The sequence below is a fragment of the Hippocampus comes genome, unplaced genomic scaffold, assembly GCF_001891065.2.
Source record: "Hippocampus comes isolate QL1 unplaced genomic scaffold, H_comes_QL1_v1.1 scaffold1, whole genome shotgun sequence".
Classification (NCBI taxonomy): domain Eukaryota; kingdom Metazoa; phylum Chordata; class Actinopteri; order Syngnathiformes; family Syngnathidae; genus Hippocampus; species Hippocampus comes.
The window spans coordinates 1,374-13,304 of NW_017805010.1; the positions used below are offsets into that span (position 1 = coordinate 1,374).

Genomic DNA, 11,931 nt, shown 5'->3' on the forward strand with positions numbered 1-11,931 from the left:
GGCAAGATGTGTCATGTTTTTCAGATGGGCGCAGCCCAATTCTCCAAATTCAACCGTGAGTTTTATTCATGTGAAAATGTTGGACTCAACATTTTGTTCATATGAGACACAACTCCATCATTCAGTGGAGATTTGGTGTTCCTGCGAGTTTTGCACACTTTCCCAACATTGGTGTGTAGAAATTCTGTGTCTGTGACACTTTCTGGCAAGTGAATCATTTCAGGCGTGACATGTCTTTGGAGGAATTCAACAGAACTTCCCTTCAGAATGACGTAATGACAGCATGCAGCCTAATCCCAAACTTGATGTTTCAGTCGGGAGTAACACTGGGCGGGAGAAACAAATGTTGACATGCTTTTGACCCAGATTTTACCTTCTACCTCCTTCATTGCTCATTGTTTTAACATTCAGCATTTCAGATTTTAAATGCAATATTCGATAATAACCCCCCCCCCTCCGCCAAATATAATCAATAAGGAATTAATGTAATGGTAAAATGATGCTGTTAAACAATAGATACATGTTGGTAAGTGTTTTGGAATGTGGGAGGAGACTGGAGTACCCGGAGAAAACCCATGCGGGCCCTGGGTGAACATGCAAACTCCACACAGGGAGGCTAGAGCTGGAATTGAACCGGGTACCTCTGCACTGTGAGGTCGACATGCTAACCATTGGACCACCGGGCCGCGGAGCCAGATAATTTATTTATATATTTTTTTAATTATGTTTTTTAGTAGATATATTCTAAAAAAACATCAAAAGCCAGGGGGTTCAATTGTATGCAGCCACTTGATCAAAATAAAATTGAGCCAATTCAACATACCATTTTTTTTTTCAGAGTACACAAGACAACTGTCATTATCTGCACGCACATCTCTACATCCTGCAAAGGAATGGCAGGTACGTCTCTAATAATGCAGTAGGTTAGAATGGCATGACACAGACACATTCTGTAGACCCAGGAAGCTTTTGTTTTCGGGTTGTATCCAACACTTGTGTTCACTTCAGGATCTAGTCGTAATGCGCACACTTTAATCGAGTGGAACCTCAAAAGCGAAACAAGTAATTTCAATCTCTGGATGGATGGAAACCAGATTGAAGTTCTTCAAACAGGTGAGTTGCTGACTTTTTTTCAAGGATTTTAAATACAAATGGTATGTTAGCTTCAGGCGCAAATTGTCAAGGGTGTTCGGCTCGACGCCAGGTTTCTCAAGTGCGGGATTTTTTTTTGCAGCCGTTTTGACAGTGAATGGAACAAAGACGGGTGGTGAGAGAAGCGAACCGATGATTTGCTTGGCGATAACGGATGATCAGGCTCTGACGAGGTGGGTGGGTACAGAGTCAAATTGGTTAATTGAGGGTTGGGTCATTTTGGGGGGTTTTATGGGCGGCGGGGGGCAAGGTGAGAGGGCCTTGCTAATATTCAAGATAAAGTTCAAGATAATCCTTCAGATCAGGGCTACATATGCCAAATTCATTAAATCCCGCCCATGTTGCATAATATAAAGAGTCCTGTTACATTTTTATTCATGTAGCGTGTTTTTTTTCCCCTCCATAAGAATTGGTTCATTATGTTATTTAGTTATCGCAAGAACATTTGGTTATGTTATTGTCAAAAATGAAATCAAAATATTGGAAAAAAATATTTTATATATTGTTCTACGTGTTTTAATGTATTTTTGTAAATTACCTGATTTATGATAGCTAGTTACAATTTAACTAAATGGAATTTTTTTTTCTTCTATCACTATTTTTATTTTTAAAATTATATTTTGGAGATAGGGGTGTTTTTAAACTCATCTCCAAATGAGCTGGCCCATCCGTTTGTCTTTCAATGAAACGTGGCCATTGAGCACAACAGCTTGCCTACTCTTGCTTTCGGTGTTGACTGAGACAACATTTCATTCTATTGCATAAATTGCTCACATCTGGCTTTTCGTGGCGCTTTTGAAGTGTAACATATCCTGCCCATAAATTTTTGTTCAACTGCTGTTGTGCGTTCTCTTATGAGCAGACTTGAGCTAGCTTAAGCTTCCCCCACCCCCCAGTTGTTTTCAAATGCTCGACTCACTTCCACCACAAACGTACTGATTGAAAGCACGAGACTTGTAGCCCTGTGTTGTTGCTGTCACCGGGACAACAAAAGCCATCGAAGAGGAAGTCACATTTAACTCTTTCCCAGGCCACGCATTCGAATAAGTGTCCATTGTCGGTCGCCAGAGTATACAACAAGACTTGATGTGCAATGTAAAAGACATTTTTTAAAAGTCAACAAATAGTTTTCAAGTCCACATGGAATACAACATGAATACATTTTTTTACACAGATGCCACGGAGCTGTGATTCATACCAGGCCAATTCCTTGTTGCGTCTTGAGCCAATCAGAGCACAACTTGGATTTGGACACAAAGAGGGAAATGCAGGAAGAGGGAAAACCAACATGTTCCGTGGAAAAAACCTGATGGTATGAGTGGTGCCCACATAAGAAGGAAACATTGCTTTCCTAATTTGATTCTGACTGCTCACTCGCTCTTAAACTGCATTTCCTGTTTTTAAAAAAAAAAACATAATGAGTCCGCAAAGACTGATTATTTATAGTTAACACACAGCACATGTTCCACTTTTGTCCTCCCATGCTCTCCTTGCGTAGTTTTTTCTCTCTCCCCGCCCACCACCCTTCTGACTTTACCCGTTACCACACCAGGGTCGCTATGGCAACGGGGTTTACCACAGAGCTCTGATGACCAAAGCAGAGGCATATATGACTGCCGTGGAAATAGTTTGAGTGCAGTCGTTATGGATACGGATACACAAAGAACCACGGCGTATGAAGCGTAACTATAGCGTGATGGAGATTTGATGTCCAATCAGCAGCGCTGTCCGTAATTCACGTTAATATTGTGATCTCCATACTTGGGAAGGGCGGAGGCTACAGTGTTCCTTTTGTAACTTTTTTTTTTTTAATGGTGTGAGGAATGTCTGTGTTCTAACCCAAACAGTACCTCGGGGCTGTAGAACAATACAAAGACAAATAAACACCAAATGTTTTAACAGAAAAGGGAAGTCTATGAATGTGTCGCCTTCAGATGTGTACCTGAGGGTCAAAGAAGTGCGTAAATGTGTTGCTGATCAAATGCCTTCGCACAAAAGTCTCTTTTGTGAAGACCTATTAAGTCGTTAACCACCTAAGGCGGCTGGTGGTGACGGCAGACATCTATCCCTAAGGTAATAACGTCTTTTTTTAAAACAAAACATCATTGTCACAGTTTCCTGGGGAGGTTTCTGCCTGGGAAAACAAACAAGAATAATGCCAACAATCCATAAGTGGAGTGGAGTGTTATGTAACTGGGAGAAAATGCTGAGTCGTGCTTTATAATGTAGACTATGTACTCATTGTTCAGAGAAGCTCATGGAGAGCCACTACGGGCTGATATGTGCCACGCTTAACTGTTCAATGTATAACTGCATGTGGCAGCAGAGTGAAAATGCTATTTTGATATGTACGGTGAGTATAAAAAGTCTACACACCCTGGTTGAAATGCCAGGCTCTGCGGAAGGAAAAAAAGGAGACCAAGATAAATTGTTTCCAAAATGTTTTCGACTATTAATGTGACCTCCAGATAGGCAACTCAATCAAAAGAATTGTAGAGTAGAATCAAAATAGAAACAACAGAAACAATGTGGTTGCATAAGTGTGCACACCCTCTTATAATTGGGCTGTGGCTCTGCTTTGAATGAAACAATCACATTTAAAATCATCTCAGATGGGAGTCAGCTCTCACCTGCAACAATTTAAAGTGTGTGTGTGAGATTAACACTGAATACATTGAGAGGAGACTTTTCCTAATTGCTTTCTATCAGAAGTCTGAAGGTTTTGTTTGAATAGTGACTGCTATTTTGAACTGTTCATAATTCCTCCTAGCTTGTCTATGGTCCTAGTCACAGCTGAAGAAAAAATAGCCCCAAAGCATGACGTTGGCTCCACCATACTTTTCGTGATCTTTTGGCGCTGAGCAATTTTGTGTTTGCATTAAACATACCTTTCACTATGGCCAAAAACGCAATGCTTGGATTCATAAACCCTAACAAAATTTTCCAAACATGAGAGTCCATGTCATCGCCTGCAGATACTGTTAAAAGCATTTTACAGAGTGTTAAAAAAACTAAAAACAAAAAGACATTATATTGCAACTGGCTGCATTCTAAACATACTTACTACACAACATTAACCGTGGGTTGCTATTATGTTTGTCTTAATATCTTGTAAAATAAACATGCGTCTTTGAGTTTCTACAATTATCTATTCAACCAGAACTTTAATATTGTTATCATTGTGATTAGGGTCAACCAAGGTTTCATCCAGATCGGATCCGAATTGTACGTTCAGATTGAACGGGACTTCCTATGCTGATCATAAGCATAGTCCTTGCTGTTAGATCTCTTTAACATCAAGAATTACATCCAAAATATGCTGCCGTACTGCAGACAAAGTTGATTGCGTGCCAAGCAGCCAAATTAGACCATCTGCGTTTACAAACCAAAAAGACATATTGAGTTATCTCAAGCAGTATAATTGAAGTTGTTCTGACAGCTAAGTGTGAAAGAATTTATTCCGGGCAGGAAAATTGGGGATAATGACTTCATCAATACTTGTAGATATCATGTGAGAACAAGTAAAAACAACACAGATGATATCTCAAAAGAAATTGACAAAATCACATTATCTCACGAAATAAATCCCTTGAACAGATTACGAGACGATTTTCACTGTTGGCCTGGGTGACAAAAGTCTCTTGATCAATTGAGTCACGGGACAGAACAATGGTACCAGTGTATGCAGTTTAAATGTCACTGCAGAACATCCGAAAAGACTTCATGGTGCTTCTGAAAAGGGCCCGGAAAAAAAGAAAGCCACGCTGGAGTCAAGCCTGGAAAACAAGATTGTGTGACGTTCGAGCTGGAATGTTCAAAGGAGAGTTTTCTGAACCTGGTTGGTATTACCGGTTCTGTAAATGAGTCAGAGGGATGAAAAACAAGTCAAGATTAGTTAAAAAATGCTCATTGCTTGTGTCCACGTTATTGGGTCTCTGGAATGGCTTCCCAATCATCACGTGTGAAATTACATAACCATTCATTTTTTTGTGAGCTGCCCCATTTTAAGAAGACTTTCGAAAGGTTGATAAATGTGCTGTCATTATTGATCCTGATCTCAGACCTTTCAACAAGGCACCTGGGAACTGTTTTCATTTGTGGAAAACTGTCCTAATGCCGCATAGTGTAAACTCTCTGAGTCTGGCCATGAGTCACTACGTGAATTGCTTCCTCATGTCTCAATCCCGAATTTGTGTGTATTAATAGAATTCATCGTCTCGAATTCAATCATCCATAATTTAACATGGGAAAGCTTACAAAAGCACAAGATGCATGCAAATTTCCCACAGGAAGAGCCCTTGCAGAAATTCAAACGCGGATATACAGATTAACCACACCGTCATGTGCTGACCACATGTCTACCGTGCCACCCTGTTGTTCATATCCAATCTTCATATTATTGTTTTGCCCTTATTTGGTGCAACGCCTGCTTAGATAGGAAATAACAGCGGCTGCTACAGTGTGTCGCTACGGACATCCCGCGACGACGGTAAAATGAGAGACGTGCCTCCTCATCGCCCTCCTGTTTCTCCTCCACCCTCCCAACGCTGAACAGCCCGAAGCCGTTTTGACGAGCTGTAATTCAGCATGTCATTCAAAAAGAATGTTCCTTGCTCACAAACATCACTCATGTCACAGAAACGGGAAGATTAGCATCGGAACAAGCTTCATGTGACTACCAAATGCTGTGTGATTGATTTGCATTCGGCAAGGGTTCAGGAGGCCATCTGTAGCGGGGTGCAACGATTGATTAGGACCCATTCGGTGTCGCATTTCTTGTCGTTTCGTGAAAATTGTGTGTGACGCGTCATGTTTTCTTTGCATACTTGCTGGGCGTGACTGTGCTTCAGCACGCTTACAAAAGTGTGAGTGCAGTGTTTGCATTGTGGGTATTGGTGTCACAATAGTAATCCGAATGGAAATACAAAAATGTTGGCCACTGATTACTAGTGGCATACTCTAAGCGCAAATATTGTGACATAAAGACCACGTCTGAACAACGCACTTTGTATCGCTTGCGTGTACAGTACAATATTAGGGTACGGAAAAACAAAGTTAGCCATGATCTCATTGAAGTCCCACATAAACAATGTGAAACCGAAATATTATCACTGGAGTTGGCTGGAAAAAAAAAAATACCCCCGTAAGTCGAGCATGAAATATAAATGAATGAATAGTCAAGCCGACAAAGATTGAAACACAGAAACTTTTAGTTGTCAAAAAGCAAGTGCAACCGGTCATTTCGCGCGCTGCATTACTTAGGAACATAAATGCAAAACTAAGGAGCACTGCGAAGCCCTGCCAAAGCCCAACAAACCTTATTTGGATCAGCTTATGTTAATATGGACACCCCGTCTCATGCATACTATGTGTGGAAAATGGAAAAAAGATTGGTATCTTTTTTTTTTTTTCGATGCACACCGGATGTAATGGGCTACATATAGCAAACTAAAAACAAGCATAAACTACTACCTCTACATATAAACTTAAACATCACAAAAAACACATTTCTTTAATTTTGGGTAGCCACAGATTCGAGTATTGTGCGCGTGCTTATTCAGGGACTAATTATAGCCTAGGGATACACCAGCTACAACCAGCAGGCAGTAAATTTACTATATGTTTAATCCGGACAGAAACGTAAACGTAAATACTGTTTGTTCTGTTTTTCTTGTCCCGTAGAGACAAGTGCTGGGCCACTTTTGGCCAGGAATAGATAATCAGGAGCACCATGTTGGTTGCATAGATACCATGAAGTGGTGAGCAGACTTCAAATGAGACACTCTACAAATACACACTCTACTTCGACAGTTTTTTCTGTCTATCTTTCGGTGACGGATTGAATGGAGGGATAGACTCCAGTTTTTGCAAGTTACCTGCGGAAAAAAGGTGGTTACACAAATCAAATGGTGATACTTTCGACCCGATAACGAGACCTTTGGCATCATTTGGCCCCGGCGAGACCACGGTTCGGGATAACTGATGAGCCTTAATGTTGACGGCATTGATGATCAAACAAACATTTTGTTTGGTTGTTGAGACGCTGACTCTGAAGCCAGCCTTCACTGAGAAAGAGATGATAGCAGTGCTATGAGAAAAATGTGAATCATTCCAAATGGCCTCCCCACATGGTTCGCTGTCAAAGAACAAAGCTGTGCCTTGAAAATAAAACAGGAGCACAAACAGGATTTTTTTTTGGGGGGGGGGGGTGCAAGTTATTCCAGAGCAGATGGAGGTAAGCGAGGACATTGTGGGCGGGTGTGCTTGTTTGCTACATGGTACAGAATTTTTCATGGTGGTTATGGAGTGATATGGAAATTTGGGACTGTAGGAACAAAAAAATACAGTCGTGTGAGGGCAACTTCAAGGCTATTGTGCTACGTCAAGGTGTGTCACCTTGGCACCGGCACAATAAGATGCATGACACCGATAGCCCATGTTCTCCTTTCCTGCTCGATTGTTCTGACTTCCCACTTTTGCCTGGATTTTCAAAGCTTTCCCATGCTAAGAAACTATCTTCACTCAAACAGATTCTTTATCTTCACTACCTTAACTTCAATTTTCTAAAGCCTTCAAACAACTAAGCACTGTGTAAACTGGCCGGTGATTAAAGCGGCACGCTCAATAAAGTTGATATGACCCATCTACTCATGGCTACTGCTTGGAAAAAAAAACATTAAAAGACAAAAAGTAAAGTCTCAATCATGATCTTGGTTTTCGTCTCCCGACCAAGAATGACTCATAAAAGAGGAGTTATATGTGCAGCAGGAGATGAGGCTTCCTCTGTTTGTCAACTACAGGAAAAGGAGCTCACAAATAAAACACTTTTACAAGATGTGAATCGAATAAAACAACCTTGAATTTCAGTTTTTTTCTTGAATCTGTGGTCATTTATTCTGCGATATTAAATGCGGAACAGTGAACACAGTAACACCGGAGAGTCTTTGTCCAGAACATGGTTTACTGGAGCAAAGTAAACCCCTGTGCTGCAGTCAGTGCCTGGATGATGACTACAGAGCATTGGAATGTGCAAAAGGGGCAAAGGAGGAAAGAAAACGGGAGCGAAAGTCATTAGGCATGGAGAGGAGTGCTTGCAGAAGGGCGGAGGTGCACTGATAGTGTAAGGAGAAAGGACTTGCAGGATGGATGGCTTCGGGGAAGACGACAGGGCAGCGCAGCTGTAGGTCGGGCTAAAACAACATGTTTTCTTCCGTGACACGAGGGCTTTACCTTCCCACGCACTTGACATACACTTCATGCGTTTGAAAAGTGAAATGGAATGGGTTCTGTTTCAGTCAGGGCAAAAAACTATTTTGCAACTGGCAACAACGATGGCGTTCGGTTGAGTAGGGACCTCCGCCAAAGTCCAAAGATGGAGTTCTGCATCTGAACAAAAAAACAGTGATGCAATTTTGTGTTGTTGCCATTTTCAGCTTGTTCGAACAGCAAGTTACTCGCATGAATTGTTTGGCACAGTTTTCAGACCACCTTTCCTAACACAACCTACTCATTTTTTTTTAATCAAGGATTTAGGATTAGCCATGGTTGGACATCAGGCCACTAATTGTCAGTCAAATCTGCACCATCTACATGAAAGGCAGCAGCACGGAACGTTACACCACCAGTGTACCGGTCATCTTTGAGAAATCCTGTATCTAAATATACTCTTGGATAAATTTCAGGTTTCCGACCTCATCACAGTACAGAAACAGTTCTTATTAAAGTATGAAATGATATAAGATAGAACACTCATGCAGAGAAGGTGTCAGTGATAGTCTCATTGGATCTCAGTGCAGGCTTCGATACAGTTGATCAGAATATACTGTGGAGCAGTCTGGAAACTTGGGTAGGTTTAAATGGAACAGTCCTAAAATTGTTCAGGTCTTTGGGGAGAATAGTTATTTTGTGGCCAGTGGAAATTTTGAGTCTATTGAAATGTCCTTGACATGTGGGGGTCCCTCAAGGGTCAATTCTTGCACCCTTTTTGTTCAATCTGTCTGTTACCCTTCGGTCAAATGCTTCAGTGGCCTGTCACAGCTCTGCAGATGACACACAGCTATATTTATTAACGTTCCCAAAATAACAGGAGTTCAGTTATCACATTGTGTCACTGTCTAAAGCAAATTGGTAACTTAGAAGTACGGTACCAATGTTTTTTGGGGCTAAACCAAAACAAAACTGAGATAATTGTATTTGGCAATAAAGAATAGAGGTTTGATGTAGTAAATACTTGGGGCCCTATTTTCATTCCAGGTACAAATCTAGCATAAAGGGCAGTCTTACACTGCACATGAGTGGAGTTTTCTTTCATTTGGTATTTTGTTGGACTTTGCACTGGTAGTAATGGGACGTTTGCGCCTTTGTGCACCTTTGTGGGTTGGACCTTGGTGTTTTCGCGGCCAATCCGCACTGCATCCCCAATTTGCACCAAAATCAGGGCGGTATGGAGTGCTTGGGCATGCGAAAACAGAAACAGACTGACTGGAGTTTGCACATGCCATTGACATGTTCAATCAACTGCAATATCTCCCTTTTCCCATGATGTATTGAGCCGTGTGTGTGTGTGTGTGTGTGTGTGTGTGTGTGTGTGTGTGTGTGTGTGTGTGTGTGTGTGTGTGTGTGTGTGTGTGTTGCACCTCCCAATCGTGTTTGTAAAGATGATAATGATTAGAATTCGCTCACTGAATTGATTTCTCCAACGATCAGAGGGATTGTCGCATGCAGGTAGTGAATGACATCCGATGACATCCATTACACGCATCCGTGGAGCTGCTAATCTAAACAGAACTGCTAAACATCGATGGTGTAATGCAAAGTTGGAACGCACCAAACTTGGACCACGGCCGGTGAAGTTAGAATTCCATATAACATTTTATCATCCTGCCAACAAGTAAACAGCTCTCAGACGAATCTTGTGGAAGTGTTTTGGGAGTTCAAACCTGTTCCCGGTGCGACATTAAACTGTCTCCCTGCAGACTTGCTTCATCTGGACACTATCCAGGCGCTCTTTGCATTTGTGCTTGATAGAGCAGAGTTGAACTGCTAAAGATGATTCTTCTTATAGTCGTCACATTTGGAATTTCACCAAACATTTTGGGAAAACATCACAGTTGGGTGGCATAGACGTGACCAAAATCTTCGACTTCAACAAGCACACGATTAACAACACAAAGTTGAAGGATATTCTTTTATGGTATTTTAGGAGATGGCCACAAATGAGAACTGCTTCCACCTGGTCTATTTTCACCCAATTGTCAGATGCGCCAGGGGCATGTCAAAGAAAACCCCCTTGGGTAGCCTGAGCGAGGTGCAACTCGATCCGTCAAATTCACAAACACGCTAAAAAGCAAGAGTTGGCACACTACGGTACAAAAGTGAAGATGCACCAATTTTTATGCCATGCGCATGTGCGCCTGTATGCCAAAATAGGGTAAAAAAAGTTAACAAAGGTATGAATTTCTGTGTGATATCTTGTAACATTGAACATGTCAACCATGTCTCATATCCTTTGTTTTCTTTGCGATGTGGCCCTAATTCTCCCGTGAAATGTTCCTATGTGGGCATGTTTTAATGACTTTATTTCTTTTTTTTAAACATAATATGCTGGGGTACAAAAATCTGGACTAGACTTTGGCCACCGCCAATATAAACTCATAAAAAAATAAAAAAAGAGGAAACAAGCTTAGCCAATGATACAAAACCAACTAGAGTAACAGCGACAGCATTAAAACAAAATCAAAGATAACGGCGTACCGTAATCATCAAGATTTACAGCCTTTTAGTGCTAGATGGAATGAAGCATTGTTGCGTGCTGGTCGTTTGATGTTTATCTGCGACACCACTCACCTTTGCAAGTGAAGAATGAGTTTTAAGTTTCATTATTATCAGAGGTCAATTTATTTGTACACTTGTAAGACAATTAAAAAGGTGACTTGAACCTCCCTGTTGTAAAACAGGTTTTATGAAGGCAACAATTGGATTACTTTTATGACCATCCTCTCTCTCTCTCTCTCTCTCTCTCTCTCTCTCTCTCTCTCTCTCTCTCTCTCTCTCTCTCTCTGTGTACATATACATAAAACGAATCAGGATATAAAATGTGATCCATTGTGATTATTCACGCAAACATTGAGGCAGGTCATACAAACAGCTAGTCGGGCATGCAAAGGGCTGGGAATGAAGTGAAAGTGCATTTAAAGAAATGGTGGAAGGGAGCGCCTCATTAAACAAGAGCTTTAGTGTGCACACTGAGTCTGATTTATGGCTATGAGGGAAGAATTTGTGCCTAATTCCTCACTTGTCTTCAGTCCACATAAAGAAGGCACTTATAAACCTGAGCTGAATTGCGGTGCAACCTTTTATTTTCAAGGTCAACACAACTAACACAAAACCACAGGTGGGCTCTTGTTGGGACGTCTCTGAGTATAATAACAGGATCTCCAATTCCAATGTCATCACAAGGCATGAAACTAGTATTGTTAGTGTAGTATTGCTCAATTTATTTTCAATTATCGATGATACATTCATGTCCTTGACAATTACTCCTTTCCGACTTGCTTTACTTGTTCTTATCATGTGTTACATAAGTGCGATTTATTCCCAGTACACCACACCCAGGTCAACAATTCTGTCGGACATTTGGAGTGAATTAGTGGGCCTGACCCATTGGGAGAGGACCAATAAGGGAGTGGTGCGTGTGTGTGTGTGTGTGTGTGTGTGTGTGTGTGTGTGTGTGTGTGTGTGTGTGTGTGTGTGAGTGTGTGTGTAGGTGTGTGTGTGTGT

At 41.3% G+C, this 11,931-nt stretch overlaps 1 long non-coding RNA gene across 2 annotated transcripts in view; it reads left to right on the forward strand.

Annotated features, from left to right (window-relative positions):
* Positions 1-834: 834 nt before the first annotated feature.
* Positions 835-11,931, forward strand: part of LOC109511679 (uncharacterized) — a 23,017-nt gene continuing 11,920 nt past the window's right edge. For both annotated transcript variants that reach the window (XR_002167374.1, XR_002167375.1), the window contains exons 1-2: positions 835-900; positions 1,235-1,325. This is a non-coding gene — a long non-coding RNA (uncharacterized LOC109511679). The remainder of the gene's footprint in view (positions 901-1,234; positions 1,326-11,931) is intronic.